Genomic DNA, 27,232 nt, shown 5'->3' on the forward strand with positions numbered 1-27,232 from the left:
ATTGCCAAACAAACTGAGGATACGATTCCACGTTTTCCGATTCTGTCCTGGGCCGCCAATCATGACTAAAAAAGAGCTGAGACAGGAGTAGCAGAAGTCATGAAAACCAGTGATGCATGTTGAAGGAATAATATCATTAACTTAAACTTTTGCTTATATTAACTGTAACTCAGGAAAAACTTTTCAATTGTTGTGAGTTGCGTATATATTTTTGTCCAGTATAGTAAACAATGGCTAATTCTGAGAAAGTACTAAAACTTCTTAGGGCTAGGGGGCAGTATCCTGAATATCTGCCTGACTGACTTGCCCATAGTAAACTTCCTGTTACTCAGGCCCAGAAGCTAGGAAATGCATATAATTGGTAGAATTTGATAGAAAACACTTTGAAGTTTCTAAACTGTTAAAATAATGTCTGTGAGTATAACAGAATTGATATGGCAGGCGAAAACCCAGAGGAAAATCCATCCAGAAATCCTATGTTTTTGGAAGTAACAGGCCTTTCCAATGCAAGTCTATGGGCCTACATATAACAATTCCTCCCAGATTGCAGTACCTATGGATTCCACTAGATGTCAACAGTCTTTATACAGAGTTTCAGGCTTGTTTCTTGAAAAACGAACAAGTAATAGTCGTTTTTTCCAAGGGAGCTCAACAGGAAAGTAGGCTTTTGGTGCGCCTGAATGAGGGCGTGCTCTTTGTTATTTTCCTTTCCTATTGAACACCGTTCTTTCCGTCTGAAATATTATCGTTTATTTACATACCTGCGGGTACCTGTGGATTGAATAGAAACATTGTTTGACTTGTTTGGATGAAGTTTACCGGTAGCATTTTGGATTCCTTTGTATGCATGTTGAAGGAGTGGATTACTGAAATCAATGGCGCCAACTCAATTGACTTTTTTGGACATAAAGAAGGACTTTATCGAACAAATTAAACATTCGTTGGGTAGCTGGGACCCTACGATTCCACGTTTGCCGATTCTTTCCTGGGACGCCAATCATGACTAAAAAAAGAGATGAAACTAGAGACAGGAGTAGCAGAAGTCATGAAAACCAGTGATGCATGTTGAAGGAATAATATCATTAACTTAAACTTTTGCTTATATTAACTGTAACTCAGGAAAAACTTTTCAATTGTTGCGAGTTGCGTATATATTTTTGTCCAGTATAGTAAACAATGGCTAATTCTGAGAAAGTACTAAAACTTCTTAGGGCTAGGGGGCAGTATCCTGAATATCTGCCTGACTGACTTGCCCATAGTAAACTTCCTGTTACTCAGGCCCAGAAGCTAGGAAATGCATATAATTGGTAGAATTTGATAGAAAACACTTTGAAGTTTCTAAACTGTTAAAATAATGTCTGTGAGTATAACAGAATTGATATGGCAGGCGAAAACCCAGAGGAAAATCCACCCAGAAATCCTTTGTTTTTGGAAGTAACAGGCCTTTCCAATGCAAGTCTATGGGCCTACATATAACAATTCCTCCCAGATTGCAGTACCTATGGATTCCACTAGATGTCAACAGTCTTTATACAGAGTTTCAGGCTTGTTTCTTGAAAAACGAACAAGTAATAGTCGTTTTTTCCAAGGGAGCTCAACAGGAAAGTAGGCTTTTGGTGCGCCTGAATGAGGGCGTGCTCTTTGTTATTTTCCTTTCCTATTGAACACCGTTCTTTCCGTCTGAAATATTATCGTTTATTTACATACCTGCGGGTACCTGTGGATTGAATAGAAACATTGTTTGACTTGTTTGGACGAAGTTTACCGGTAGCATTTTGGATTCCTTTGTATGCATGTTGAAGGAGTGGTTTACTGAAATCAATGGCGCCAACTCAATTGACTTTTTTGGACATAAAGAAGGACTTTATCGAACAAATCAAACATTCGTTGCGTAGCTGGGACCCTTGCAATTGCAAGCAGAGGAAGATCTTCAAAGGTAAGTGATTTATTTAATCGCTATTTGCCATTTTGTAAAGCCTGTATTGGTTGAAAAAAATATTTGGATGTGGGGAGCTGTCCTCAGATAATCACATGGTATGCTTTCGCCGTAAAGCCTTTTTGAAATCTGACAACGCAGTTGGATTAACAAGACGTTAAGCTTTTAAATGATATAAGACACTTGTATGTTCATGAATGTTTAATATTGTGATGTTGACATTTCAATTTGGCGCTCTTCAATTTCACCGGATGTTGTCGGAAGAGGGTATTACTGTCCTGCCTGAGGGTCACATAGACCTGGGAGAGTTTGTCATTAAATTTATAACAAAGGATGACAAGGAATCTGCTTTTACTGCAGGAGCCAGACTGGGTAACCTGCATGTTTGGTTACTTAGGTGTGTCTCTTTTTTTACTCTCTGATGGGTGTGTTCTTTATAGCGTTCCAATTCTTCTTACAGAGGTGTATGGCTCCATACACCTCTTGTAAACCAGGGTCGTGAGTTCAATTCTCACTGGGGCCTTGATTTTGACTCCACCCTCTTAAGACATTCATCTGAAACTTTACACAGGGTGGGACTTACCATTTCTCTCGCTCTATACAGCAGAAAGTTCAAAATGTGACAACAAACTGACCATATTGCCCTGCACAAATAATTATCTGCTGTACTACTACTAATGTAAGAGACATTGCCAAACAAACTGAGGATACGATTCCACGTTTGCCGATTCTGTCCTGGGCCGCCAATCATGACTAAAAAAGAGCTGAAACTAGAGACAGGAGTAGCAGAAGTCATGAAAACCAGTGATGCATGTTGAAGGAATAATATCATTAACTTAAACTTTTGCTTATATTAACTGTAACTCAGGAAAAACTTTTCAATTGTTGCGAGTTGCGTATATATTTTTGTCCAGTATAGTAAAGAATGGCTAATTCTGAGAAAGTATTAAAACTTCTTAGGGCTAGGGGGCAGTATCCTGAATTTCTGCCTGACTGACTTGCCCATAGTAAACTTCCTGTTACTCAGGCCCAGAAGCTAGGAAATGCATATAATTGGTAGAATTTGATAGAAAACACTTTGAAGTTTCTAAACTGTTAAAATAATGTCTGTGAGTATAACAGAATTGATATGGCAGGCGAAAACCCAGAGGAAAATCCATCCAGAAATCCTTTGTTTTTGGAAGTAACTGGCTTTTCCAATGCAAGTCTATGGGCCTACATATAACAATTCCTCCCAGATTGTAGTACCTATGGATTCCACTAGATGTCAACAGTCTTTATACAGAGTTTCAGGCTTGTTTCTTGAAAAACGAACAAGTAATAGTAGTTTTTTCCAAGGGAGCTCAACAGGAAAGTAGGCTTTTGGTGCGCCTGAATGAGGGCGTGCTCTTTGTTATTTTCCTTTCCTATTGAACACCGTTCTTTCCGTCTGAAATATTATCGTTTATTTACATACCTGCGGGTACCTGTGGATTGAATAGAAACATTGTTTGACTTGTTTGGACGAAGTTTACCGGTAGCATTTTGGATTCCTTTGTATGCATGTTGAAGGAGTGGATTACTGAAATCAATGGCGCCAACTCAATTGACTTTTTTGGACATAAAGAAGGACTTTATCGAACAAATCAAACATTCGTTGCGTAGCTGGGACCCTTGCGATTGCAAGCAGAGGAAGATCTTCAAAGGTAAGTGATTTATTTAATCGCTATTTGCCATTTTGTAAAGCCTGTATTGGTTGAAAAAAATATTTGGATGTGGGGAGCTGTCCTCAGATAATCACATGGTATGCTTTCGCCGTAAAGCCTTTTTGAAATCTGACAACGCAGTTGGATTAACAAGACGTTAAGCTTTTAAATGATATAAGACACTTGTATGTTCATGAATGTTTAATATTGTGATGTTGACATTTGAATTTGGCGCTCTCCAATTTCACCGGATGTTGTCGGAAGAGGGTATTACTGTCCTGCCTGAGGGTCACATAGACCTGGGAGAGTTTGTCATTAAATGTATAACAAAGGATGACAAGGAATCTGCTTTTACTGCAGGAGCCAGACTGGGTAACCTGCATGTTTGGTTACTTAGGTGTGTCTCTTTTTTTACTCTCTGATGGGTGTGTTCTTTATAGCGTTCCTATTCTTCTTACAGAGGTGTATGGCTCCATAGCTCAGTGGTTAGAGCACTGGTCTTGTAAACCAGGGGTCGTGAGTTCAATTCTCACTGGGGCCTTGATTTTGACTCCACCCTCTGAGACATTCATCTGAAACTTTACACAGGGTGGGACATACCATTTCTCTCGCTCTATACAGCAGAAAGTTCAAAATGTGACAACAAACTGACCATATTGCCCTGCACAAATAATTATCTGCTGTACTACTACTACTGTAAGAGACATTGCCAAACAAACTGAGGATACGATTCCACGTTTGCCGATTCTGTCCTGGGCCGCCAATCATGACTAAAAAAGAGCTGAGACAGGAGTAGCAGAAGTCATGAAAACCAGTGATGCATGTTGAAGGAATAATATCATTAACTTAAACTTTTGCTTATATTAACTGTAACTCAGGAAAAACTTTTCAATTGTTGCGAGTTGCGTATATATTTTTGTCCAGTATAGTAAAGAATGGCTAATTCTGAGAAAGTATTAAAACTTCTTAGGGCTAGGGGGCAGTATCCTGAATTTCTGCCTGACTGACTTGCCCATAGTAAACTTCCTGTTACTCAGGCCCAGAAGCTAGGAAATGCATATAATTGGTAGAATTTGATAGAAAACACTTTGAAGTTTCTAAACTGTTAAAATAATGTCTGTGAGTATAACAGAATTGATATGGCAGGCGAAAACCCAGAGGAAAATCCATCCAGAAATCCTTTGTTTTTGGAAGTAACTGGCTTTTCCAATGCAAGTCTATGGGCCTACATATAACAATTCCTCCCAGATTGTAGTACCTATGGATTCCACTAGATGTCAACAGTCTTTATACAGAGTTTCAGGCTTGTTTCTTGAAAAACGAACAAGTAATAGTAGTTTTTTCCAAGGGAGCTCAACAGGAAAGTAGGCTTTTGGTGCGCCTGAATGAGGGCGTGCTCTTTGTTATTTTCCTTTCCTATTGAACACCGTTCTTTCCGTCTGAAATATTATCGTTTATTTACATACCTGCGGGTACCTGTGGATTGAATAGAAACATTGTTTGACTTGTTTGGACGAAGTTTACCGGTAGCATTTTGGATTCCTTTGTATGCATGTTGAAGGAGTGGATTACTGAAATCAATGGCGCCAACTCAATTGACTTTTTTGGACATAAAGAAGGACTTTATCGAACAAATCAAACATTCGTTGCGTAGCTGGGACCCTTGCGATTGCAAGCAGAGGAAGATCTTCAAAGGTAAGTGATTTATTTAATCGCTATTTGCCATTTTGTAAAGCCTGTATTGGTTGAAAAAAATATTTGGATGTGGGGAGCTGTCCTCAGATAATCACATGGTATGCTTTCGCCGTAAAGCCTTTTTGAAATCTGACAACGCAGTTGGATTAACAAGACGTTAAGCTTTTAAATGATATAAGACACTTGTATGTTCATGAATGTTTAATATTGTGATGTTGACATTTGAATTTGGCGCTCTCCAATTTCACCGGATGTTGTCGGAAGAGGGTATTACTGTCCTGCCTGAGGGTCACATAGACCTGGGAGAGTTTGTCATTAAATGTATAACAAAGGATGACAAGGAATCTGCTTTTACTGCAGGAGCCAGACTGGGTAACCTGCATGTTTGGTTACTTAGGTGTGTCTCTTTTTTTACTCTCTGATGGGTGTGTTCTTTATAGCGTTCCAATTCTTCTAACAGAGGTGTATGGCTCCATAGCTCAGTGGTTAGAGCACTGGTCTTGTAAACAAGGGGTCGTGAGTTCAATTCTCACTGGGGCCTTGATTTTGACTCCACCCTCTGAGACATTCATCTGAAACTTTACACAGGGTGGGACATACCATTTCTCTCGCTCTATACAGCAGAAAGTTCAAAATGTGACAACAAACTGACCATATTGCCCTGCACAAATAATTATCTGCTGTACTACTACTACTGTAAGAGACATTGCCAAACAAACTGAGGATACGATTCCACGTTTTCCGATTCTGTCCTGGGCCGCCAATCATGACTAAAAAAGAGCTGAGACAGGAGTAGCAGAAGTCATGAAAACCAGTGATGCATGTTGAAGGAATAATATCATTAACTTAAACTTTTGCTTATATTAACTGTAACTCAGGAAAAACTTTTCAATTGTTGCGAGTTGCGTATATATTTTTGTCCAGTATAGTAAAGAATGGCTAATTCTGAGAAAGTACTAAAACTTCTTAGGGCTAGGGGGCAGTATCCTGAATATCTGCCTGACTGACTTGCCCATAGTAAACTTCCTGTTACTCAGGCCCAGAAGCTAGGAAATGCATATAATTGGTAGAATTTGATAGAAAACACTTTGAAGTTTCTAAACTGTTAAAATAATGTCTGTGAGTATAACAGAATTGATATGGCAGGCGAAAACCCAGAGGAAAATCCATCCAGAAATCCTTTGTTTTTGGAAGTAACTGGCTTTTCCAATGCAAGTCTATGGGCCTACATATAACAATTCCTCCCAGATTGTAGTACCTATGGATTCCACTAGATGTCAACAGTCTTTATACAGAGTTTCAGGCTTGTTTCTTGAAAAACGAACAAGTAATAGTAGTTTTTTCCAAGGGAGCTCAACAGGAAAGTAGGCTTTTGGTGCGCCTGAATGAGGGCGTGCTCTTTGTTATTTTCCTTTCCTATTGAACACCGTTCTTTCCGTCTGAAATATTATCGTTTATTTACATACCTGCGGGTACCTGTGGATTGAATAGAAACATTGTTTGACTTGTTTGGACGAAGTTTACCGGTAGCATTTTGGATTCCTTTGTATGCATGTTGAAGGAGTGGATTACTGAAATCAATGGCGCCAACTCAATTGACTTTTTTGGACATAAAGAAGGACTTTATCGAACAAATCAAACATTCGTTGCGTAGCTGGGACCCTTGCGATTGCAAGCAGAGGAAGATCTTCAAAGGTAAGTGATTTATTTAATCGCTATTTGCCATTTTGTAAAGCCTGTATTGGTTGAAAAAAATATTTGGATGTGGGGAGCTGTCCTCAGATAATCACATGGTATGCTTTCGCCGTAAAGCCTTTTTGAAATCTGACAACGCAGTTGGATTAACAAGACGTTAAGCTTTTAAATGATATAAGACACTTGTATGTTCATGAATGTTTAATATTGTGATGTTGACATTTGAATTTGGCGCTCTCCAATTTCACCGGATGTTGTCGGAAGAGGGTATTACTGTCCTGCCTGAGGGTCACATAGACCTGGGAGAGTTTGTCATTAAATGTATAACAAAGGATGACAAGGAATCTGCTTTTACTGCAGGAGCCAGACTGGGTAACCTGCATGTTTGGTTACTTAGGTGTGTCTCTTTTTTTACTCTCTGATGGGTGTGTTCTTTATAGCGTTCCAATTCTTCTAACAGAGGTGTATGGCTCCATAGCTCAGTGGTTAGAGCACTGGTCTTGTAAACAAGGGGTCGTGAGTTCAATTCTCACTGGGGCCTTGATTTTGACTCCACCCTCTGAGACATTCATCTGAAACTTTACACAGGGTGGGACATACCATTTCTCTCGCTCTATACAGCAGAAAGTTCAAAATGTGACAACAAACTGACCATATTGCCCTGCACAAATAATTATCTGCTGTACTACTACTACTGTAAGAGACATTGCCAAACAAACTGAGGATACGATTCCACGTTTTCCGATTCTGTCCTGGGCCGCCAATCATGACTAAAAAAGAGCTGAGACAGGAGTAGCAGAAGTCATGAAAACCAGTGATGCATGTTGAAGGAATAATATCATTAACTTAAACTTTTGCTTATATTAACTGTAACTCAGGAAAAACTTTTCAATTGTTGCGAGTTGCGTATATATTTTTGTCCAGTATAGTAAACAATGGCTAATTCTGAGAAAGTACTAAAACTTCTTAGGGCTAGGGGGCAGTATCCTGAATATCTGCCTGACTGACTTGCCCATAGTAAACTTCCTGTTACTCAGGCCCAGAAGCTAGGAAATGCATATAATTGGTAGAATTTGATAGAAAACACTTTGAAGTTTCTAAACTGTTAAAATAATGTCTGTGAGTATAACAGAATTGATATGGCAGGCGAAAACCCAGAGGAAAATCCATCCAGAAATCCTATGTTTTTGGAAGTAACAGGCCTTTCCAATGCAAGTCTATGGGCCTACATATAACAATTCCTCCCAGATTGCAGTACCTATGGATTCCACTAGATGTCAACAGTCTTTATACAGAGTTTCAGGCTTGTTTCTTGAAAAACGAACAAGTAATAGTCGTTTTTTTCCAAGGGAGCTCAACAGGAAAGTAGGCTTTTGGTGCGCCTGAATGAGGGCGTGCTCTTTGTTATTTTCCTTTCCTATTGAACACCGTTCTTTCCGTCTGAAATATTATCGTTTATTTACATACCTGCGGGTACCTGTGGATTGAATAGAAACATTGTTTGACTTGTTTGGACGAAGTTTACCGGTAGCATTTTGGATTCCTTTGTATGCATGTTGAAGGAGTGGATTACTGAAATCAATGGCGCCAACTCAATTGACTTTTTTGGACATAAAGAAGGACTTTATCGAACAAATCAAACATTCGTTGCGTAGCTGGGACCCTTGCGATTGCAAGCAGAGGAAGATCTTCAAAGGTAAGTGATTTATTTAATCGCTATTTGCCATTTTGTAAAGCCTGTATTGGTTGAAAAAAATATTTGGATGTGGGGAGCTGTCCTCAGATAATCACATGGTATGCTTTCGCCGTAAAGCCTTTTTGAAATCTGACAACGCAGTTGGATTAACAAGACGTTAAGCTTTTAAATGATATAAGACACTTGTATGTTCATGAATGTTTAATATTGTGATGTTGACATTTGAATTTGGCGCTCTCCAATTTCACCGGATGTTGTCGGAAGAGGGTATTACTGTCCTGCCTGAGGGTCACATAGACCTGGGAGAGTTTGTCATTAAATGTATAACAAAGGATGACAAGGAATCTGCTTTTACTGCAGGAGCCAGACTGGGTAACCTGCATGTTTGGTTACTTAGGTGTGTCTCTTTTTTTACTCTCTGATGGGTGTGTTCTTTATAGCGTTCCTATTCTTCTTACAGAGCTGTATGGCTCCATAGCTCAGTGGTTAGAGCACTGGTCTTGTAAACCAGGGGTCGTGAGTTCAATTCTCACTGGGGCCTTGATTTTGACTCCACCCTCTGAGACATTCATCTGAAACTTTACACAGGGTGGGACATACCATTTCTCTCGCTCTATACAGCAGAAAGTTCAAAATGTGACAACAAACTGACCATTATTGCCCTGCACAAATAATTATCTGCTGTACTACTACTACTGTAAGAGACATTGCCAAACAAACTGGGGATACGATTCCACGTTTGCCGATTCTGTCCTGGGCCGCCAATCATGACTAAAAAAGAGCTGAGACAGGAGTAGCAGAAGTCATGAAAACCAGTGATGCATGTTGAAGGAATAATATCATTAACTTAAACTTTTGCTTATATTAACTGTAACTCAGGAAAAACTTTTCAATTGTTGCGAGTTGCGTATATATTTTTGTCCAGTATAGTAAAGAATGGCTAATTCTGAGAAAGTATTAAAACTTCTTAGGGCTAGGGGGCAGTATCCTGAATTTCTGCCTGACTGACTTGCCCATAGTAAACTTCCTGTTACTCAGGCCCAGAAGCTAGGAAATGCATATAATTGGTAGAATTTGATAGAAAACACTTTGAAGTTTCTAAACTGTTAAAATAATGTCTGTGAGTATAACAGAATTGATATGGCAGGCGAAAACCCAGAGGAAAATCCACCCAGAAATCCTTTGTTTTTGGAAGTAACAGGCCTTTCCAATGCAAGTCTATGGGCCTACATATAACAATTCCTCCCAGATTGCAGTACCTATGGATTCCACTAGATGTCAACAGTCTTTATACAGAGTTTCAGGCTTGTTTCTTGAAAAACGAACAAGTAATAGTCGTTTTTTCCAAGGGAGCTCAACAGGAAAGTAGGCTTTTGGTGCGCCTGAATGAGGGCGTGCTCTTTGTTATTTTCCTTTCCTATTGAACACCGTTCTTTCCGTCTGAAATATTATCGTTTATTTACATACCTGCGGGTACCTGTGGATTGAATAGAAACATTGTTTGACTTGTTTGGATGAAGTTTACCGGTAGCATTTTGGATTCCTTTGTATGCATGTTGAAGGAGTGGATTACTGAAATCAATGGCGCCAACTCAATTGACTTTTTTGGACATAAAGAAGGACTTTATCGAACAAATTAAACATTCGTTGGGTAGCTGGGACCCTACGATTCCACGTTTGCCGATTCTTTCCTGGGACGCCAATCATGACTAAAAAAAGAGATGAAACTAGAGACAGGAGTAGCAGAAGTCATGAAAACCAGTGATGCATGTTGAAGGAATAATATCATTAACTTAAACTTTTGCTTATATTAACTGTAACTCAGGAAAAACTTTTCAATTGTTGCGAGTTGCGTATATATTTTTGTCCAGTATAGTAAACAATGGCTAATTCTGAGAAAGTACTAAAACTTCTTAGGGCTAGGGGGCAGTATCCTGAATATCTGCCTGACTGACTTGCCCATAGTAAACTTCCTGTTACTCAGGCCCAGAAGCTAGGAAATGCATATAATTGGTAGAATTTGATAGAAAACACTTTGAAGTTTCTAAACTGTTAAAATAATGTCTGTGAGTATAACAGAATTGATATGGCAGGCGAAAACCCAGAGGAAAATCCACCCAGAAATCCTTTGTTTTTGGAAGTAACAGGCCTTTCCAATGCAAGTCTATGGGCCTACATATAACAATTCCTCCCAGATTGCAGTACCTATGGATTCCACTAGATGTCAACAGTCTTTATACAGAGTTTCAGGCTTGTTTCTTGAAAAACGAACAAGTAATAGTCGTTTTTTCCAAGGGAGCTCAACAGGAAAGTAGGCTTTTGGTGCGCCTGAATGAGGGCGTGCTCTTTGTTATTTTCCTTTCCTATTGAACACCGTTCTTTCCGTCTGAAATATTATCGTTTATTTACATACCTGCGGGTACCTGTGGATTGAATAGAAACATTGTTTGACTTGTTTGGACGAAGTTTACCGGTAGCATTTTGGATTCCTTTGTATGCATGTTGAAGGAGTGGTTTACTGAAATCAATGGCGCCAACTCAATTGACTTTTTTGGACATAAAGAAGGACTTTATCGAACAAATCAAACATTCGTTGCGTAGCTGGGACCCTTGCAATTGCAAGCAGAGGAAGATCTTCAAAGGTAAGTGATTTATTTAATCGCTATTTGCCATTTTGTAAAGCCTGTATTGGTTGAAAAAAATATTTGGATGTGGGGAGCTGTCCTCAGATAATCACATGGTATGCTTTCGCCGTAAAGCCTTTTTGAAATCTGACAACGCAGTTGGATTAACAAGACGTTAAGCTTTTAAATGATATAAGACACTTGTATGTTCATGAATGTTTAATATTGTGATGTTGACATTTCAATTTGGCGCTCTTCAATTTCACCGGATGTTGTCGGAAGAGGGTATTACTGTCCTGCCTGAGGGTCACATAGACCTGGGAGAGTTTGTCATTAAATTTATAACAAAGGATGACAAGGAATCTGCTTTTACTGCAGGAGCCAGACTGGGTAACCTGCATGTTTGGTTACTTAGGTGTGTCTCTTTTTTTACTCTCTGATGGGTGTGTTCTTTATAGCGTTCCAATTCTTCTTACAGAGGTGTATGGCTCCATAGCTCAGTGGTTAGAGCACTGGTCTTGTAAACCAGGGTCGTGAGTTCAATTCTCACTGGGGCCTTGATTTTGACTCCACCCTCTTAAGACATTCATCTGAAACTTTACACAGGGTGGGACTTACCATTTCTCTCGCTCTATACAGCAGAAAGTTCAAAATGTGACAACAAACTGACCATATTGCCCTGCACAAATAATTATCTGCTGTACTACTACTAATGTAAGAGACATTGCCAAACAAACTGAGGATACGATTCCACGTTTGCCGATTCTGTCCTGGGCCGCCAATCATGACTAAAAAAGAGCTGAAACTAGAGACAGGAGTAGCAGAAGTCATGAAAACCAGTGATGCATGTTGAAGGAATAATATCATTAACTTAAACTTTTGCTTATATTAACTGTAACTCAGGAAAAACTTTTCAATTGTTGCGAGTTGCGTATATATTTTTGTCCAGTATAGTAAAGAATGGCTAATTCTGAGAAAGTATTAAAACTTCTTAGGGCTAGGGGGCAGTATCCTGAATTTCTGCCTGACTGACTTGCCCATAGTAAACTTCCTGTTACTCAGGCCCAGAAGCTAGGAAATGCATATAATTGGTAGAATTTCATAGAAAACACTGTGAAGTTTCTAAACTGTTAAAATAATGTCTGTGAGTATAACAGAATTGATATGGCAGGCGAAAACCCAGAGGAAAATCCATCCAGAAATCCTATGTTTTTGGAAGTAACAGGCCTTTCCAATGCAAGTCTATGGGCCTACATATAACAATTCCTCCCAGATTGCAGTACCTATGGATTCCACTAGATGTCAACAGTCTTTATACAGAGTTTCAGGCTTGTTTCTTGAAAAACGAACAAGTAATAGTCGTTTTTTCCAAGGGAGCTCAACAGGAAAGTAGGCTTTTGGTGCGCCTGAATGAGGGCGTGCTCTTTGTTATTTTCCTTTCCTATTGAACACCGTTCTTTCCGTCTGAAATATTATCGTTTATTTACATACCTGCGGGTACCTGTGGATTGAATAGAAACATTGTTTGACTTGTTTGGACGAAGTTTACCGGTAGCATTTTGGATTCCTTTGTATGCATGTTGAAGGAGTGGTTTACTGAAATCAATGGCGCCAACTCAATTGACTTTTTTGGACATAAAGAAGGACTTTATCGAACAAATCAAACATTCGTTGCGTAGCTGGGACCCTTGCAATTGCAAGCAGAGGAAGATCTTCAAAGGTAAGTGATTTATTTAATCGCTATTTGCCATTTTGTAAAGCCTGTATTGGTTGAAAAAAATATTTGGATGTGGGGAGCTGTCCTCAGATAATCACATGGTATGCTTTCGCCGTAAAGCCTTTTTGAAATCTGACAACGCAGTTGGATTAACAAGACGTTAAGCTTTTAAATGATATAAGACACTTGTATGTTCATGAATGTTTAATATTGTGATGTTGATATTTCAATTTGGCGCTCTTCAATTTCACCGGATGTTGTCGGAAGAGGGTATTACTGTCCTGCCTGAGGGTCACATAGACCTGGGAGAGTTTGTCATTAAATGTATAACAAAGGATGACAAGGAATCTGCTTTTACTGCAGGAGCCAGACTGGGTAACCTGCATGTTTGGTTACTTAGGTGTGTCTCTTTTTTTACTCTCTGATGGGTGTGTTCTTTATAGCGTTCCAATTCTTCTTACAGAGGTGTATGGCTCCATAGCTCAGTGGTTAGAGCACTGGTCTTGTAAACCAGGGGTCGTGAGTTCAATTCTTACTGGGGCCTTGATTTTGACTCCACCCTCTAAGACATTCATCTGAAACTTTACACAGGGTGGGACTTACCATTTCTCTCGCTCTATACAGCAGAAAGTTCAAAATGTGACAACAAACTGACCATATTGCCCTGCACAAATAATTATCTACTGTACTACTACTACTGTAAGAGACATTGCCAAACAAACTGAGGATACGATTCCACGTTTGCCGATTCTGTCCTGGGCCGCCAATCATGACTAAAAAAGAGCTGAAACTAGAGACAGGAGTAGCAGAAGTCATGAAAACCAGTGATGCATGTTGAAGGAATAATATCATTAACTTAAACTTTTGCTTATATTAACTGTAACTCAGGAAAAACTTTTCAATTGTTGCGAGTTGCGTATATATATTTTTGTCCAGTATAGTAAAGAATGGCTAATTCTGAGAAAGTATTAAAACTTCTTAGGGCTAGGGGGCAGTATCCTGAATTTCTGCCTGACTGACTTGCCCATAGTAAACTTCCTGTTACTCAGGCCCAGAAGCTAGGAAATGCATATAATTGGTAGAATTTGATAGAAAACACTTTGAAGTTTCTAAACTGTTAAAATAATGTCTGTGAGTATAACAGAATTGATATGGCAGGCGAAAACCCAGAGGAAAATCCACCCAGAAATCCTTTGTTTTTGGAAGTAACAGGCCTTTCCAATGCAAGTCTATGGGCCTACATATAACAATTCCTCCCAGATTGCAGTACCTATGGATTCCACTAGATGTCAACAGTCTTTATACAGAGTTTCAGGCTTGTTTCTTGAAAAACGAACAAGTAATAGTCGTTTTTTCCAAGGGAGCTCAACAGGAAAGTAGGCTTTTGGTGCGCCTGAATGAGGGCGTGCTCTTTGTTATTTTCCTTTCCTATTGAACACCGTTCTTTCCGTCTGAAATATTATCGTTTATTTACATACCTGCGGGTACCTGTGGATTGAATAGAAACATTGTTTGACTTGTTTGGACGAAGTTTACCGGTAGCATTTTGGATTCCTTTGTATGCATGTTGAAGGAGTGGTTTACTGAAATCAATGGCGCCAACTCAATTGACTTTTTTGGACATAAAGAAGGACTTTATCGAACAAATCAAACATTCGTTGCGTAGCTGGGACCCTTGCAATTGCAAGCAGAGGAAGATCTTCAAAGGTAAGTGATTTATTTAATCGCTATTTGCCATTTTGTAAAGCCTGTATTGGTTGAAAAAAATATTTGGATGTGGGGAGCTGTCCTCAGATAATCACATGGTATGCTTTCGCCGTAAAGCCTTTTTGAAATCTGACAACGCAGTTGGATTAACAAGACGTTAAGCTTTTAAATGATATAAGACACTTGTATGTTCATGAATGTTTAATATTGTGATGTTGACATTTCAATTTGGCGCTCTTCAATTTCACCGGATGTTGTCGGAAGAGGGTATTACTGTCCTGCCTGAGGGTCACATAGACCTGGGAGAGTTTGTCATTAAATGTATAACAAAGGATGACAAGGAATCTGCTTTTACTGCAGGAGCCAGACTGGGTAACCTGCATGTTTGGTTACTTAGGTGTGTCTCTTTTTTTACTCTCTGATGGGTGTGTTCTTTATAGCGTTCCAATTCTTCTTACAGAGGTGTATGGCTCCATAGCTCAGTGGTTAGAGCACTGGTCTTGTAAACCAGGGGTCGTGAGTTCAATTCTCACTGGGGCCTTGATTTTGACTCCACCCTCTTAAGACATTCATCTGAAACTTTACACAGGGTGGGACTTACCATTTCTCTCGCTCTATACAGCAGAAAGTTCAAAATGTGACAACAAACTGACCATATTGCCCTGCACAAATAATTATCTGCTGTACTACTACTACTGTAAGAGACATTGCCAAACAAACTGAGGATACGATTCCACGTTTGCCGATTCTGTCCTGGGCCGCCAATCATGACTAAAAAAGAGCTGAAACTAGAGACAGGAGTAGCAGAAGTCATGAAAACCAGTGATGCATGTTGAAGGAATAATATCATTAACTTAAACTTTTGCTTATATTAACTGTAACTCAGGAAAAACTTTTCAATTGTTGCGAGTTGCGTATATATTTTTGTCCAGTATAGTAAAGAATGGCTAATTCTGAGAAAGTATTAAAACTTCTTAGGGCTAGGGGGCAGTATCCTGAATTTCTGCCTGACTGACTTGCCCATAGTAAACTTCCTGTTACTCAGGCCCAGAAGCTAGGAAATGCATATAATTGGTAGAATTTGATAGAAAACACTTTGAAGTTTCTAAACTGTTAAAATAATGTCTGTGAGTATAACAGAATTGATATGGCAGGCGAAAACCCAGAGGAAAATCCATCCAGAAATCCTATGTTTTTGGAAGTAACAGGCCTTTCCAATGCAAGTCTATGGGCCTACATATAACAATTCCTCCCAGATTGCAGTACCTATGGATTCCACTAGATGTCAACAGTCTTTATACAGAGTTTCAGGCTTGTTTCTTGAAAAACGAACAAGTAATAGTCGTTTTTTTCCAAGGGAGCTCAACAGGAAAGTAGGCTTTTGGTGCGCCTGAATGAGGGCGTGCTCTTTGTTATTTTCCTTTCCTATTGAACACCGTTCTTTCCGTCTGAAATATTGTCGTTTATTTACATACCTGCGGGTACCTGTGGATTGAATAGAAACATTGTTTGACTTGTTTGGACGAAGTTTACCGGTAGCATTTTGGATTCCTTTGTATGCATGTTGAAGGAGTGGATTACTGAAATCAATGGCGCCAACTCAATTGACTTTTTTGGACATAAAGAAGGACTTTATCGAACAAATCAAACATTCGTTGCGTAGCTGGGACCCTTGCGATTGCAAGCAGAGGAAGATCTTCAAAGGTAAGTGATTTATTTAATCGCTATTTGCCATTTTGTAAAGCCTGTATTGGTTGAAAAAAATATTTGGATGTGGGGAGCTGTCCTCAGATAATCACATGGTATGCTTTCGCCGTAAAGCCTTTTTGAAATCTGACAACGCAGTTGGATTAACAAGAAGTTAAGCTTTTAAATGATATAAGACACATGTATGTTCATGAATGTTTAATATTGTGATGTTGACATTTGAATTTGGCGCTCTTCAATTTCACCGGATGTTGTCGGAAGAGGGTATTACTGTCCTGCCTGAGGGTCACATAGACCTGGGAGAGTTTGTCATTAAATGTATAACAAAGGATGACAAGGAATCTGCTTTTACTGCAGGAGCCAGACTGGGTAACCTGCATGTTTGGTTACTTAGGTGTGTCTCTTTTTTTACTCTCCGATCGGTGTGTTCTTTATAGCGTTCCAATTCTTCTTACAGAGGTGTATGGCTCCATAGCTCAGTGGTTAGAGCACTGGTCTTGTAAACCAGGGGTCGTGAGTTCAATTCTCACTGGGGCCTTGATTTTGACTCCACCCTCTAAGACATTCATCTGAAACTTTACACAGGGTGGGACTTACCATTTCTCTCGCTCTATACAGCAGAAAGTTCAAAATGTGACAACAAACTGACCATATTGCCCTGCACAAATAATTATCTGCTGTACTACTACTGTAAGAGACATTGCCAAACAAACTGAGGATATGATTCCACGTTTGCCGATTCTTTCCTGGGCCGCCAATCATGACTAAAAAAAGAGCTGAAACTAGAGACAGGAGTAGCAGAAGTCATGAAAACCAGTGATGCATGTTGAAGGAATAATATCATTAACTTAAACTTTTGCTTATATTAACTGTAACTCAGGAAAAACTTTTCAATTGTTGCGAGTTGCGTATATATTTTTGTCCAGTATAGTAAAGAATGGCTAATTCTGAGAAAGTATTAAAACTTCTTAGGGCTAGGGGGCAGTATCCTGAATTTCTGCCTGACTGACTTGCCCATAGTAAACTTCCTGTTACTCAGGCCCAGAAGCTAGGAAATGCATATAATTGGTAGAATTTGATAGAAAACACTTTGAAGTTTCTAAACTGTTAAAATAATGTCTGTGAGTATAACAGAATTGATATGGCAGGCGAAAACCCAGAGGAAAATCCATCCAGAAATCCTATGTTTTTGGAAGTAACAGGCCTTTCCAATGCAAGTCTATGGGCCTACATATAACAATTCCTCCCAGATTGCAGTACCTATGGATTCCACTAGATGTCAACAGTCTTTATACAGAGTTTCAGGCTTGTTTCTTGAAAAACGAACAAGTAATAGTCGTTTTTTCCAAGGGAGCTCAACAGGAAAGTAGGCTTTTGGTGCGCCTGAATGAGGGCGTGCTCTTTGTTATTTTCCTTTCCTATTGAACACCGTTCTTTCCGTCTGAAATATTGTCGTTTATTTACATACCTGCGGGTACCTGTGGATTGAATAGAAACATTGTTTGACTTGTTTGGACGAAGTTTACCGGTAGCATTTTGGATTCCTTTGTATGCATGTTGAAGGAGTGGATTACTGAAATCAATGGCGCCAACTCAATTGACTTTTTTGGACATAAAGAAGGACTTTATCGAACAAATCAAACATTCGTTGCGTAGCTGGGACCCTTGCGATTGCAAGCAGAGGAAGATCTTCAAAGGTAAGTGATTTATTTAATCGCTATTTGCCATTTTGTAAAGCCTGTATTGGTTGAAAAAAATATTTGGATGTGGGGAGCTGTCCTCAGATAATCACATGGTATGCTTTCGCCGTAAAGCCTTTTTGAAATCTGACAACGCAGTTGGATTAACAAGACGTTAAGCTTTTAAATGATATAAGACACTTGTATGTTCATGAATGTTTAATATTGTGATGTTGACATTTGAATTTGGCGCTCTCCAATTTCACCGGATGTTGTCGGAAGAGGGTATTACTGTCCTGCCTGAGGGTCACATAGACCTGGGAGAGTTTGTCATTAAATGTATAACAAAGGATGACAAGGAATCTGCTTTTACTGCAGGAGCCAGACTGGGTAACCTGCATGTTTGGTTACTTAGGTGTGTCTCTTTTTTTACTCTCTGATGGGTGTGTTCTTTATAGCGTTCCAATTCTTCTTACAGAGGTCTATGGCTCCATAGCTCAGTGGTTAGAGCACTGGTCTTGTAAACCAGGGGTCGTGAGTTCAATTCTCACTGGGGCCTTGATTTTGACTCCACCCTCTAAGACATTCATCTGAAACTTTACACAGGGTGGGACTTACCATTTCTCTCGCTCTATACAGCAGAAAGTTCAAAATGTGACAACAAACTGACCATATTGCCCTGCACAAATAATTATCTGCTGTACTACTACTATTGTAAGAGACATTGCCAAACAAACTGAGGATACGATTCCACGTTTGCCGATTCTGTCCTGGGCCGCCAATCATGACTAAAAAAGAGCTGAAACTAGAGACAGGAGTAGCAGAAGTCATGAAAACCAGTGATGCATGTTGAAGGAATAATATCATTAACTTAAACTTTTGCTTATATTAACTGTAACTCAGGAAAAACTTTTCAATTGTTGCGAGTTGCGTATATATTTTTGTCCAGTATAGTAAAGAATGGCTAATTCTGAGAAAGTATTAAAACTTCTTAGGGCTAGGGGGCAGTATCCTGAATTTCTGCCTGACTGACTTGCCCATAGTAAACTTCCTGTTACTCAGGCCCAGAAGCTAGGAAATGCATATAATTGGTAGAATTTGATAGAAAACACTTTGAAGTTTCTAAACTGTTAAAATAATGTCTGTGAGTATAACAGAATTGATATGGCAGGCGAAAACCCAGAGGAAAATCCATCCAGAAATCCTATGTTTTTGGAAGTAACAGGCCTTTCCAATGCAAGTCTATGGGCCTACATATAACAATTCCTCCCAGATTGCAGTACCTATGGATTCCACTAGATGTCAACAGTCTTTATACAGAGTTTCAGGCTTGTTTCTTGAAAAACGAACAAGTAATAGTCGTTTTTTTCCAAGGGAGCTCAACAGGAAAGTAGGCTTTTGGTGCGCCTGAATGAGGGCGTGCTCTTTGTTATTTTCCTTTCCTATTGGTACACCGTTCTTTCCGTCTGAAATATTATCGTTTATTTACATACCTGCGGGTACCTGTGGATTGAATAGAAACATTGTTTGACTTGTTTGGACGAAGTTTACCGGTAGCATTTTGGATTCCTTTGTATGCATGTTGAAGGAGTGGATTACTGAAATCAATGGCGCCAACTCAATTGACTTTTTTGGACATAAAGAAGGACTTTATCGAACAAATCAAACATTCGTTGCGTAGCTGGGACCCTTGCGATTGCAAGCAGAGGAAGATCTTCAAAGGTAAGTGATTTATTTAATCGCTATTTGCCATTTTGTAAAGCCTGTATTGGTTGAAAAAAATATTGGGATGTGGGGAGCTGTCCTCAGATAATCACATGGTATGCTTTCGCCGTAAAGCCTTTTTGAAATCTGACAACGCAGTTGGATTAACAAGACGTTAAGCTTTTAAATGATATAAGACACTTGTATGTTCATGAATGTTTAATATTGTGATGTTGACATTTGAATTTGGCGCTCTCCAATTTCACCGGATGTTGTCGGAAGAGGGTATTACTGTCCTGCCTGAGGGTCACATAGACCTGGGAGAGTTTGTCATTAAATGTATAACAAAGGATGACAAGGAATCTGCTTTTACTGCAGGAGCCAGACTGGGTAACCTGCATGTTTGGTTACTTAGGTGTGTCTCTTTTTTTACTCTCTGATGGGTGTGTTCTTTATAGCGTTCCAATTCTTCTTACAGAGGTCTATGGCTCCATAGCTCAGTGGTTAGAGCACTGGTCTTGTAAACCAGGGGTCGTGAGTTCAATTCTCACTGGTTTTGATTTTGACTCCACCCTCTAAGACATTCATCTGAAACTTTACACAGGGTGGGACTTACCATTTCTCTCGCTCTATACAGCAGAAAGTTCAAAATGTGACAACAAACTGACCATATTGCCCTGCACAAATAATTATCTGCTGTACTACTACTATTGTAAGAGACATTGCCAAACAAACTGAGGATACGATTCCACGTTTGCCGATTCTGTCCTGGGCCGCCAATCATGACTAAAAAAGAGCTGAAACTAGAGACAGGAGTAGCAGAAGTCATGAAAACCAGTGATGCATGTTGAAGGAATAATATCATTAACTTAAACTTTTGCTTATATTAACTGTAACTCAGGAAAAACTTTTCAATTGTTGCGAGTTGCGTATATATTTTTGTCCAGTATAGTAAAGAATGGCTAATTCTGAGAAAGTATTAAAACTTCTTAGGGCTAGGGGGCAGTATCCTGAATTTCTGCCTGACTGACTTGCCCATAGTAAACTTCCTGTTACTCAGGCCCAGAAGCTAGGAAATGCATATAATTGGTAGAATTTGATAGAAAACACTTTGAAGTTTCTAAACTGTTAAAATAATGTCTGTGAGTATAACAGAATTGATATGGCAGGCGAAAACCCAGAGGAAAATCCATCCAGAAATCCTATGTTTTTGGAAGTAACAGGCCTTTCCAATGCAAGTCTATGGGCCTACATATAACAATTCCTCCCAGATTGCAGTACCTATGGATTCCACTAGATGTCAACAGTCTTTATACAGAGTTTCAGGCTTGTTTCTTGAAAAACGAACAAGTAATAGTCGTTTTTTTCCAAGGGAGCTCAACAGGAAAGTAGGCTTTTGGTGCGCCTGAATGAGGGCGTGCTCTTTGTTATTTTCCTTTCCTATTGGTACACCGTTCTTTCCGTCTGAAATATTATCGTTTATTTACATACCTGCGGGTACCTGTGGATTGAATAGAAACATTGTTTGACTTGTTTGGACGAAGTTTACCGGTAGCATTTTGGATTCCTTTGTATGCATGTTGAAGGAGTGGATTACTGAAATCAATGGCGCCAACTCAATTGACTTTTTTGGACATAAAGAAGGACTTTATCGAACAAATCAAACATTCGTTGCGTAGCTGGGACCCTTGCGATTGCAAGCAGAGGAAGATCTTCAAAGGTAAGTGATTTATTTAATCGCTATTTGCCATTTTGTAAAGCCTGTATTGGTTGAAAAAAATATTTGGATGTGGGGAGCTGTCCTCAGATAATCACATGGTATGCTTTCGCCGTAAAGCCTTTTTGAAATCTGACAACGCAGTTGGATTAACAAGACGTTAAGCTTTTAAATGATATAAGACACTTGTATGTTCATGAATGTTTAATATTGTGATGTTGACATTTGAATTTGGCGCTCTCCAATTTCACCGGATGTTGTCGGAAGAGGGTATTACTGTCCTGCCTGAGGGTCACATAGACCTGGGAGAGTTTGTCATTAAATGTATAACAAAGGATGACAAGGAATCTGCTTTTACTGCAGGAGCCAGACTGGGTAACCTGCATGTTTGGTTACTTAGGTGTGTCTCTTTTTTTACTCTCTGATGGGTGTGTTCTTTATAGCGTTCCAATTCTTCTTACAGAGGTGTATGGCTCCATAGCTCAGTGGTTAGAGCACTGGTCTTGTAAACCAGGGGTCGTGAGTTCAATTCTCACTGGGGCCTTGATTTTGACTCCACCCTCTAAGACATTCATCTGAAACTTTACACAGGGTGGGACTTACCATTTCTCTCGCTCTATACAGCAGAAAGTTCAAAATGTGACAACAAACTGACCATATTGCCCTGCACAAATAATTATCTGCTGTACTACTACTATTGTAAGAGACATTGCCAAACAAACTGAGGATACGATTCCACGTTTGCCGATTCTGTCCTGGGCCGCCAATCATGACTAAAAAAGAGCTGAAACTAGAGACAGGAGTAGCAGAAGTCATGAAAACCAGTGATGCATGTTGAAGGAATAATATCATTAACTTAAACTTTTGCTTATATTAACTGTAACTCAGGAAAAACGTTTCAATTGTTGCGAGTTGCGTATATATTTTTTTCCAGTGTAGTAAAGAATGGCTAATTCTGAGAAAGTATTAAAACTTCTTAGGGCTAGGGGGCAGTATCCTGAATTTCTGCCTGACTGACTTGCCCATAGTAAACTTCCTGTTACTCAGGCCCAGAAGCTAGGAAATGCATATAATTGGTAGAATTTGATAGAAAACACTGTGAAGTTTCTAAACTGTTAAAATAATGTCTGTGAGTATAACAGAATTGATATGGCAGGCGAAAACCCAGAGGAAAATCCATCCAGAAATCCTATGTTTTTGGAAGTAACAGGCCTTTCCAATGCAAGTCTATGGGCCTACATATAACAATTCCTCCCAGATTGCAGTACCTATGGATTCCACTAGATGTCAACAGTCTTTATACAGAGTTTCAGGCTTGTTTCTTGAAAAACGAACAAGTAATAGTCGTTTTTTTCCAAGGGAGCTCAACAGGAAAGTAGGCTTTTGGTGCGCCTGAATGAGGGCGTGCTCTTTGTTATTTTCCTTTCCTATTGGTACACCGTTCTTTCCGTCTGAAATATTATCGTTTATTTACATACCTGCGGGTACTTGTGGATTGAATAGAAACATTGTTTGACTTGTTTGGACGAAGTTTACCGGTAGCATTTTGGATTCCTTTGTATGCATGTTGAAGGAGTGGATTACTGAAATCAATGGCGCCAACTCAATTGACTTTTTTGGACATAAAGAAGGACTTTATCGAACAAATCAAACATTCGTTGCGTAGCTGGGACCCTTGCGATTGCAAGCAGAGGAAGATCTTCAAAGGTAAGTGATTTATTTAATCGCTATTTGCCATTTTGTAAAGCCTGTATTGGTTGAAAAAAATATTTGGATGTGGGGAGCTGTCCTCAGATAATCACATGGTATGCTTTCGCCGTAAAGCCTTTTTGAAATCTGACAACGCAGTTGGATTAACAAGACGTTAAGCTTTTAAATGATATAAGACACTTGTATGTTCATGAATGTTTAATATTGTGATGTTGACATTTGAATTTGGCGCTCTCCAATTTCACCGGATGTTGTCGGAAGAGGGTATTACTGTCCTGCCTGAGGGTCACATAGACCTGGGAGAGTTTGTCATTAAATGTATAACAAAGGATGACAAGGAATCTGCTTTTACTGCAGGAGCCAGACTGGGTAACCTGCATGTTTGGTTACTTAGGTGTGTCTCTTTTTTTACTCTCTGATGGGTGTGTTCTTTATAGCGTTCCAATTCTTCTTACAGAGGTGTATGGCTCCATAGCTCAGTGGTTAGAGCACTGGTCTTGTAAACCAGGGGTCGTGTGTTCAATTCTCACTGGGGCCTTGATTTTGACTCCACCCTCTAAGACATTCATCTGAAACTTTACACAGGGTGGGACTTACCATTTCTCTCGCTCTATACAGCAGAAAGTTCAAAATGTGACAACAAACTGACCATATTGCCCTGCACAAATAATTATCTGCTGTACTACTACTATTGTAAGAGACATTGCCAAACAAACTGAGGATACGATTCCACGTTTGCCGATTCTGTCCTGGGCCGCCAATCATGACTAAAAAAGAGCTGAAACTAGAGACAGGAGTAGCAGAAGTCATGAAAACCAGTGATGCATGTTGAAGGAATAATATCATTAACTTAAACTTTTGCTTATATTAACTGTAACTCAGGAAAAACGTTTCAATTGTTGCGAGTTGCGTATATATTTTTTTCCAGTGTAGTAAAGAATGGCTAATTCTGAGAAAGTATTAAAACTTCTTAGGGCTAGGGGGCAGTATCCTGAATTTCTGCCTGACTGACTTGCCCATAGTAAACTTCCTGTTACTCAGGCCCAGAAGCTAGGAAATGCATATAATTGGTAGAATTTGATAGAAAACACTGTGAAGTTTCTAAACTGTTAAAATAATGTCTGTGAGTATAACAGAATTGATATGGCAGGCGAAAACCCAGAGGAAAATCCATCCAGAAATCCTATGTTTTTGGAAGTAACAGGCCTTTCCAATGCAAGTCTATGGGCCTACATATAACAATTCCTCCCAGATTGCAGTACCTATGGATTCCACTAGATGTCAACAGTCTTTATACAGAGTTTCAGGCTTGTTTCTGGAAAAACGAACAAGTAATAGTCGTTTTTTTTCCAAGGGAGCTCAACAGGAAAGTAGGCTTTTGGCGCGCCTGAATGAGGGCGTGCTCTTTGTTATTTTCCTTTCCTATTGAACACCGTTCTTTCCGTCTGAAATATTATCGTTTATTTACATACCTGCGGGTACCTGTGGATTGAATAGAAACATTGTTTGACTTGTTTGGACGAAGTTTACCGGTAGCATTTTGGATTCCTTTGTATGCATGTTGAAGGAGTGGATTACTGAAATCAATGGCGCCAACTCAATTGACTTTTTTGGACATAAAGAAGGACTTTATCGAACAAATCAAACATTCGTTGCGTAGCTGGGACCCTTGCGATTGCAAGCAGAGGAAGATCTTCAAAGGTAAGTGATTTATTTAATCGCTATTTGCCATTTTGTAAAGCCTGTATTGGTTGAAAAAAATATTTGGATGTGGGGAGCTGTCCTCAGATAATCACATGGTATGCTTTCGCCGTAAAGCCTTTTTGAAATCTGACAACGCAGTTGGATTAACAAGACTTTAAGCTTTTAAATGATATAAGACACTTGTATGTTCATGAATGTTTAATATTGTGATGTTGACATTTGAATTTGGCGCTCTCCAATTTCACCGGATGTTGTCGGAAGAGGGTATTACTGTCCTGCCTGAGGGTCACATAGACCTGGGAGAGTTTGTCATTAAATGTATAACAAAGGATGACAAGGAATCTGCTTTTACTGCAGGAGCCAGACTGGGTAACCTGCATGTTTGGTTACTTAGGTGTGTCTCTTTTTTTACTCTCTGATGGGTGTGTTCTTTATAGCGTTCCAATTCTTCTTACAGAGGTGTATGGCTCCATAGCTCAGTGGTTAGAGCACTGGTCTTGTAAACCAGGGGTCGTGAGTTCAATTCTCACTGGGGCCTTGATTTTGACTCCACCCTCTAAGACATTCATCTGAAACTTTACACAGGGTGGGACTTACCATTTCTCTCGCTCTATACAGCAGAAAGTTCAAAATGTGACAACAAACTGACCATATTGCCCTGCACAAATAATTATCTGCTGTACTACTATTACTGTAAGAGACATTGCCAAACAAACTGAGGATACGATTCCACGTTTACCGATTCTGTCCTGGGCCGCCAATCATGACTAAAAAAGAGCTGAAACTAGAGACAGGAGTAGCAGAAGTCATGAAAACCAGTGATGCATGTTGAAGGAATAATATCATTAACTTAAACTTTTGCTTATATTAACTGTAACTCAGGAAAAACTTTTCAATTGTTGCGAGTTGCGTATATATTTTTGTCCAGTATAGTAAAGAATGGCTAATTCTGAGAAAGTATTAAAACCTCTTAGGGCTAGGGGGCAGTATCCTGAATTTCTGCCTGACTGACTTGCCCATAGTAAACTTCCTGTTACTCAGGCCCAGAAGCTAGGAAATGCATATAATTGGTAGAATTTGATAGAAAACACTTTGAAGTTTCTAAACTGTTAAAATAATGTCTGTGAGTATAACAGAATTGATATGGCAGGCGAAAACCCAGAGGAAAATCCATCCAGAAATCCTATGTTTTTGGAAGTAACAGGCCTTTCCAATGCAAGTCTATGGGCCTACATATAACAATTCCTCCCAGATTGCAGTACCTATGGATTCCACTAGATGTCAACAGTCTTTATACAGAGTTTCAGGCTTGTTTCTTGAAAAACGAACAAGTAATAGTCGTTTTTTTCCAAGGGAGCTCAACAGGAAAGTAGGCTTTTGGTGCGCCTGAATGAGGGCGTGCTCTTTGTTATTTTCCTTTCCTATTGAACACCGTTCTTTCCGTCTGAAATATTATCGTTTATTTACATACCTGCGGGTACCTGTGGATTGAATAGAAACATTGTTTGACTTGTTTGGACGAAGTTTACCGGTAGCATTTTGGATTCCTTTGTATGCATGTTGAAGGAGTGGATTACTGAAATCAATGGCGCCAACTCAATTGACTTTTTTGGACATAAAGAAGGACTTTATCGAACAAATCAAACATTCGTTGCGTAGCTGGGACCCTTGCGATTGCAAGCAGAGGAAGATCTTCAAAGGTAAGTGATTTATTTAATCGCTATTTGCCATTTTGTAAAGCCTGTATTGGTTGAAAAAAATATTTGGATGTGGGGAGCTGTCCTCAGATAATCACATGGTATGCTTTCGCCGTAAAGCCTTTTTGAAATCTGACAACGCAGTTGGATTAACAAGACTTTAAGCTTTTAAATGATATAAGACACTTGTATGTTCATGAATGTTTAATATTGTGATGTTGACATTTGAATTTGGCGCTCTCCAATTTCACCGGATGTTGTCGGAAGAGGGTATTACTGTCCTGCCTGAGGGTCACATAGACCTGGGAGAGTTTGTCATTAAATGTATAACAAAGGATGACAAGGAATCTGCTTTTACTGCAGGAGCCAGACTGGGTAACCTGCATGTTTGGTTACTTAGGTGTGTCTCTTTTTTTACTCTCTGATGGGTGTGTTCTTTATAGCGTTCCAATTCTTCTTACAGAGGTGTATGGCTCCATAGCTCAGTGGTTAGAGCACTGGTCTTGTAAACCAGGGGTCGTGAGTTCAATTCTCACTGGGGCCTTGATTTTGACTCCAC

At 39.4% G+C, this 27,232-nt stretch overlaps 14 non-coding genes across 14 annotated transcripts; all 14 read left to right on the forward strand.

Moving 5' to 3' along the window:
- The first annotated feature begins 4,089 nt into the window (after positions 1 to 4,089).
- Positions 4,090 to 4,162, forward strand: trnat-ugu (transfer RNA threonine (anticodon UGU)). The gene has a single exon. It is a non-coding gene; the product is annotated as a tRNA-Thr (tRNA).
- A 1,622-nt stretch (positions 4,163 to 5,784) lies between these two features.
- Positions 5,785 to 5,857, forward strand: trnat-ugu (transfer RNA threonine (anticodon UGU)). Its single transcript has one exon. It is a non-coding gene; the product is annotated as a tRNA-Thr (tRNA).
- A 1,622-nt stretch (positions 5,858 to 7,479) lies between these two features.
- On the forward strand, positions 7,480 to 7,552 carry trnat-ugu (transfer RNA threonine (anticodon UGU)). Its single transcript has one exon. It is a non-coding gene; the product is annotated as a tRNA-Thr (tRNA).
- Positions 7,553 to 9,175: 1,623 nt separating this feature from the next.
- Positions 9,176 to 9,248, forward strand: trnat-ugu (transfer RNA threonine (anticodon UGU)). The gene has a single exon. It is a non-coding gene; the product is annotated as a tRNA-Thr (tRNA).
- A 2,569-nt stretch (positions 9,249 to 11,817) lies between these two features.
- Positions 11,818 to 11,889, forward strand: trnat-ugu (transfer RNA threonine (anticodon UGU)). The gene has a single exon. It is a non-coding gene; the product is annotated as a tRNA-Thr (tRNA).
- A 1,630-nt stretch (positions 11,890 to 13,519) lies between these two features.
- On the forward strand, positions 13,520 to 13,592 carry trnat-ugu (transfer RNA threonine (anticodon UGU)). Its single transcript has one exon. It is a non-coding gene; the product is annotated as a tRNA-Thr (tRNA).
- A 1,631-nt stretch (positions 13,593 to 15,223) lies between these two features.
- On the forward strand, positions 15,224 to 15,296 carry trnat-ugu (transfer RNA threonine (anticodon UGU)). The gene has a single exon. It is a non-coding gene; the product is annotated as a tRNA-Thr (tRNA).
- Positions 15,297 to 16,927: 1,631 nt separating this feature from the next.
- On the forward strand, positions 16,928 to 17,000 carry trnat-ugu (transfer RNA threonine (anticodon UGU)). The gene has a single exon. It is a non-coding gene; the product is annotated as a tRNA-Thr (tRNA).
- Positions 17,001 to 18,627: 1,627 nt separating this feature from the next.
- trnat-ugu (transfer RNA threonine (anticodon UGU)) lies at positions 18,628 to 18,700 on the forward strand. The gene has a single exon. It is a non-coding gene; the product is annotated as a tRNA-Thr (tRNA).
- A 1,631-nt stretch (positions 18,701 to 20,331) lies between these two features.
- Positions 20,332 to 20,404, forward strand: trnat-ugu (transfer RNA threonine (anticodon UGU)). The gene has a single exon. It is a non-coding gene; the product is annotated as a tRNA-Thr (tRNA).
- A 1,629-nt stretch (positions 20,405 to 22,033) lies between these two features.
- Positions 22,034 to 22,106, forward strand: trnat-ugu (transfer RNA threonine (anticodon UGU)). The gene has a single exon. It is a non-coding gene; the product is annotated as a tRNA-Thr (tRNA).
- Positions 22,107 to 23,737: 1,631 nt separating this feature from the next.
- Positions 23,738 to 23,810, forward strand: trnat-ugu (transfer RNA threonine (anticodon UGU)). The gene has a single exon. It is a non-coding gene; the product is annotated as a tRNA-Thr (tRNA).
- A 1,631-nt stretch (positions 23,811 to 25,441) lies between these two features.
- Positions 25,442 to 25,514, forward strand: trnat-ugu (transfer RNA threonine (anticodon UGU)). The gene has a single exon. It is a non-coding gene; the product is annotated as a tRNA-Thr (tRNA).
- Positions 25,515 to 27,144: 1,630 nt separating this feature from the next.
- trnat-ugu (transfer RNA threonine (anticodon UGU)) lies at positions 27,145 to 27,217 on the forward strand. Its single transcript has one exon. It is a non-coding gene; the product is annotated as a tRNA-Thr (tRNA).
- The last annotated feature ends 15 nt before the right edge of the window (positions 27,218 to 27,232 follow it).

This window comes from Salmo salar, chromosome 05, assembly GCF_965601325.2.
Source record: "Salmo salar chromosome 05, fSalSal1, whole genome shotgun sequence".
NCBI classification, from domain to species: Eukaryota; Metazoa; Chordata; class Actinopteri; order Salmoniformes; family Salmonidae; genus Salmo; species Salmo salar.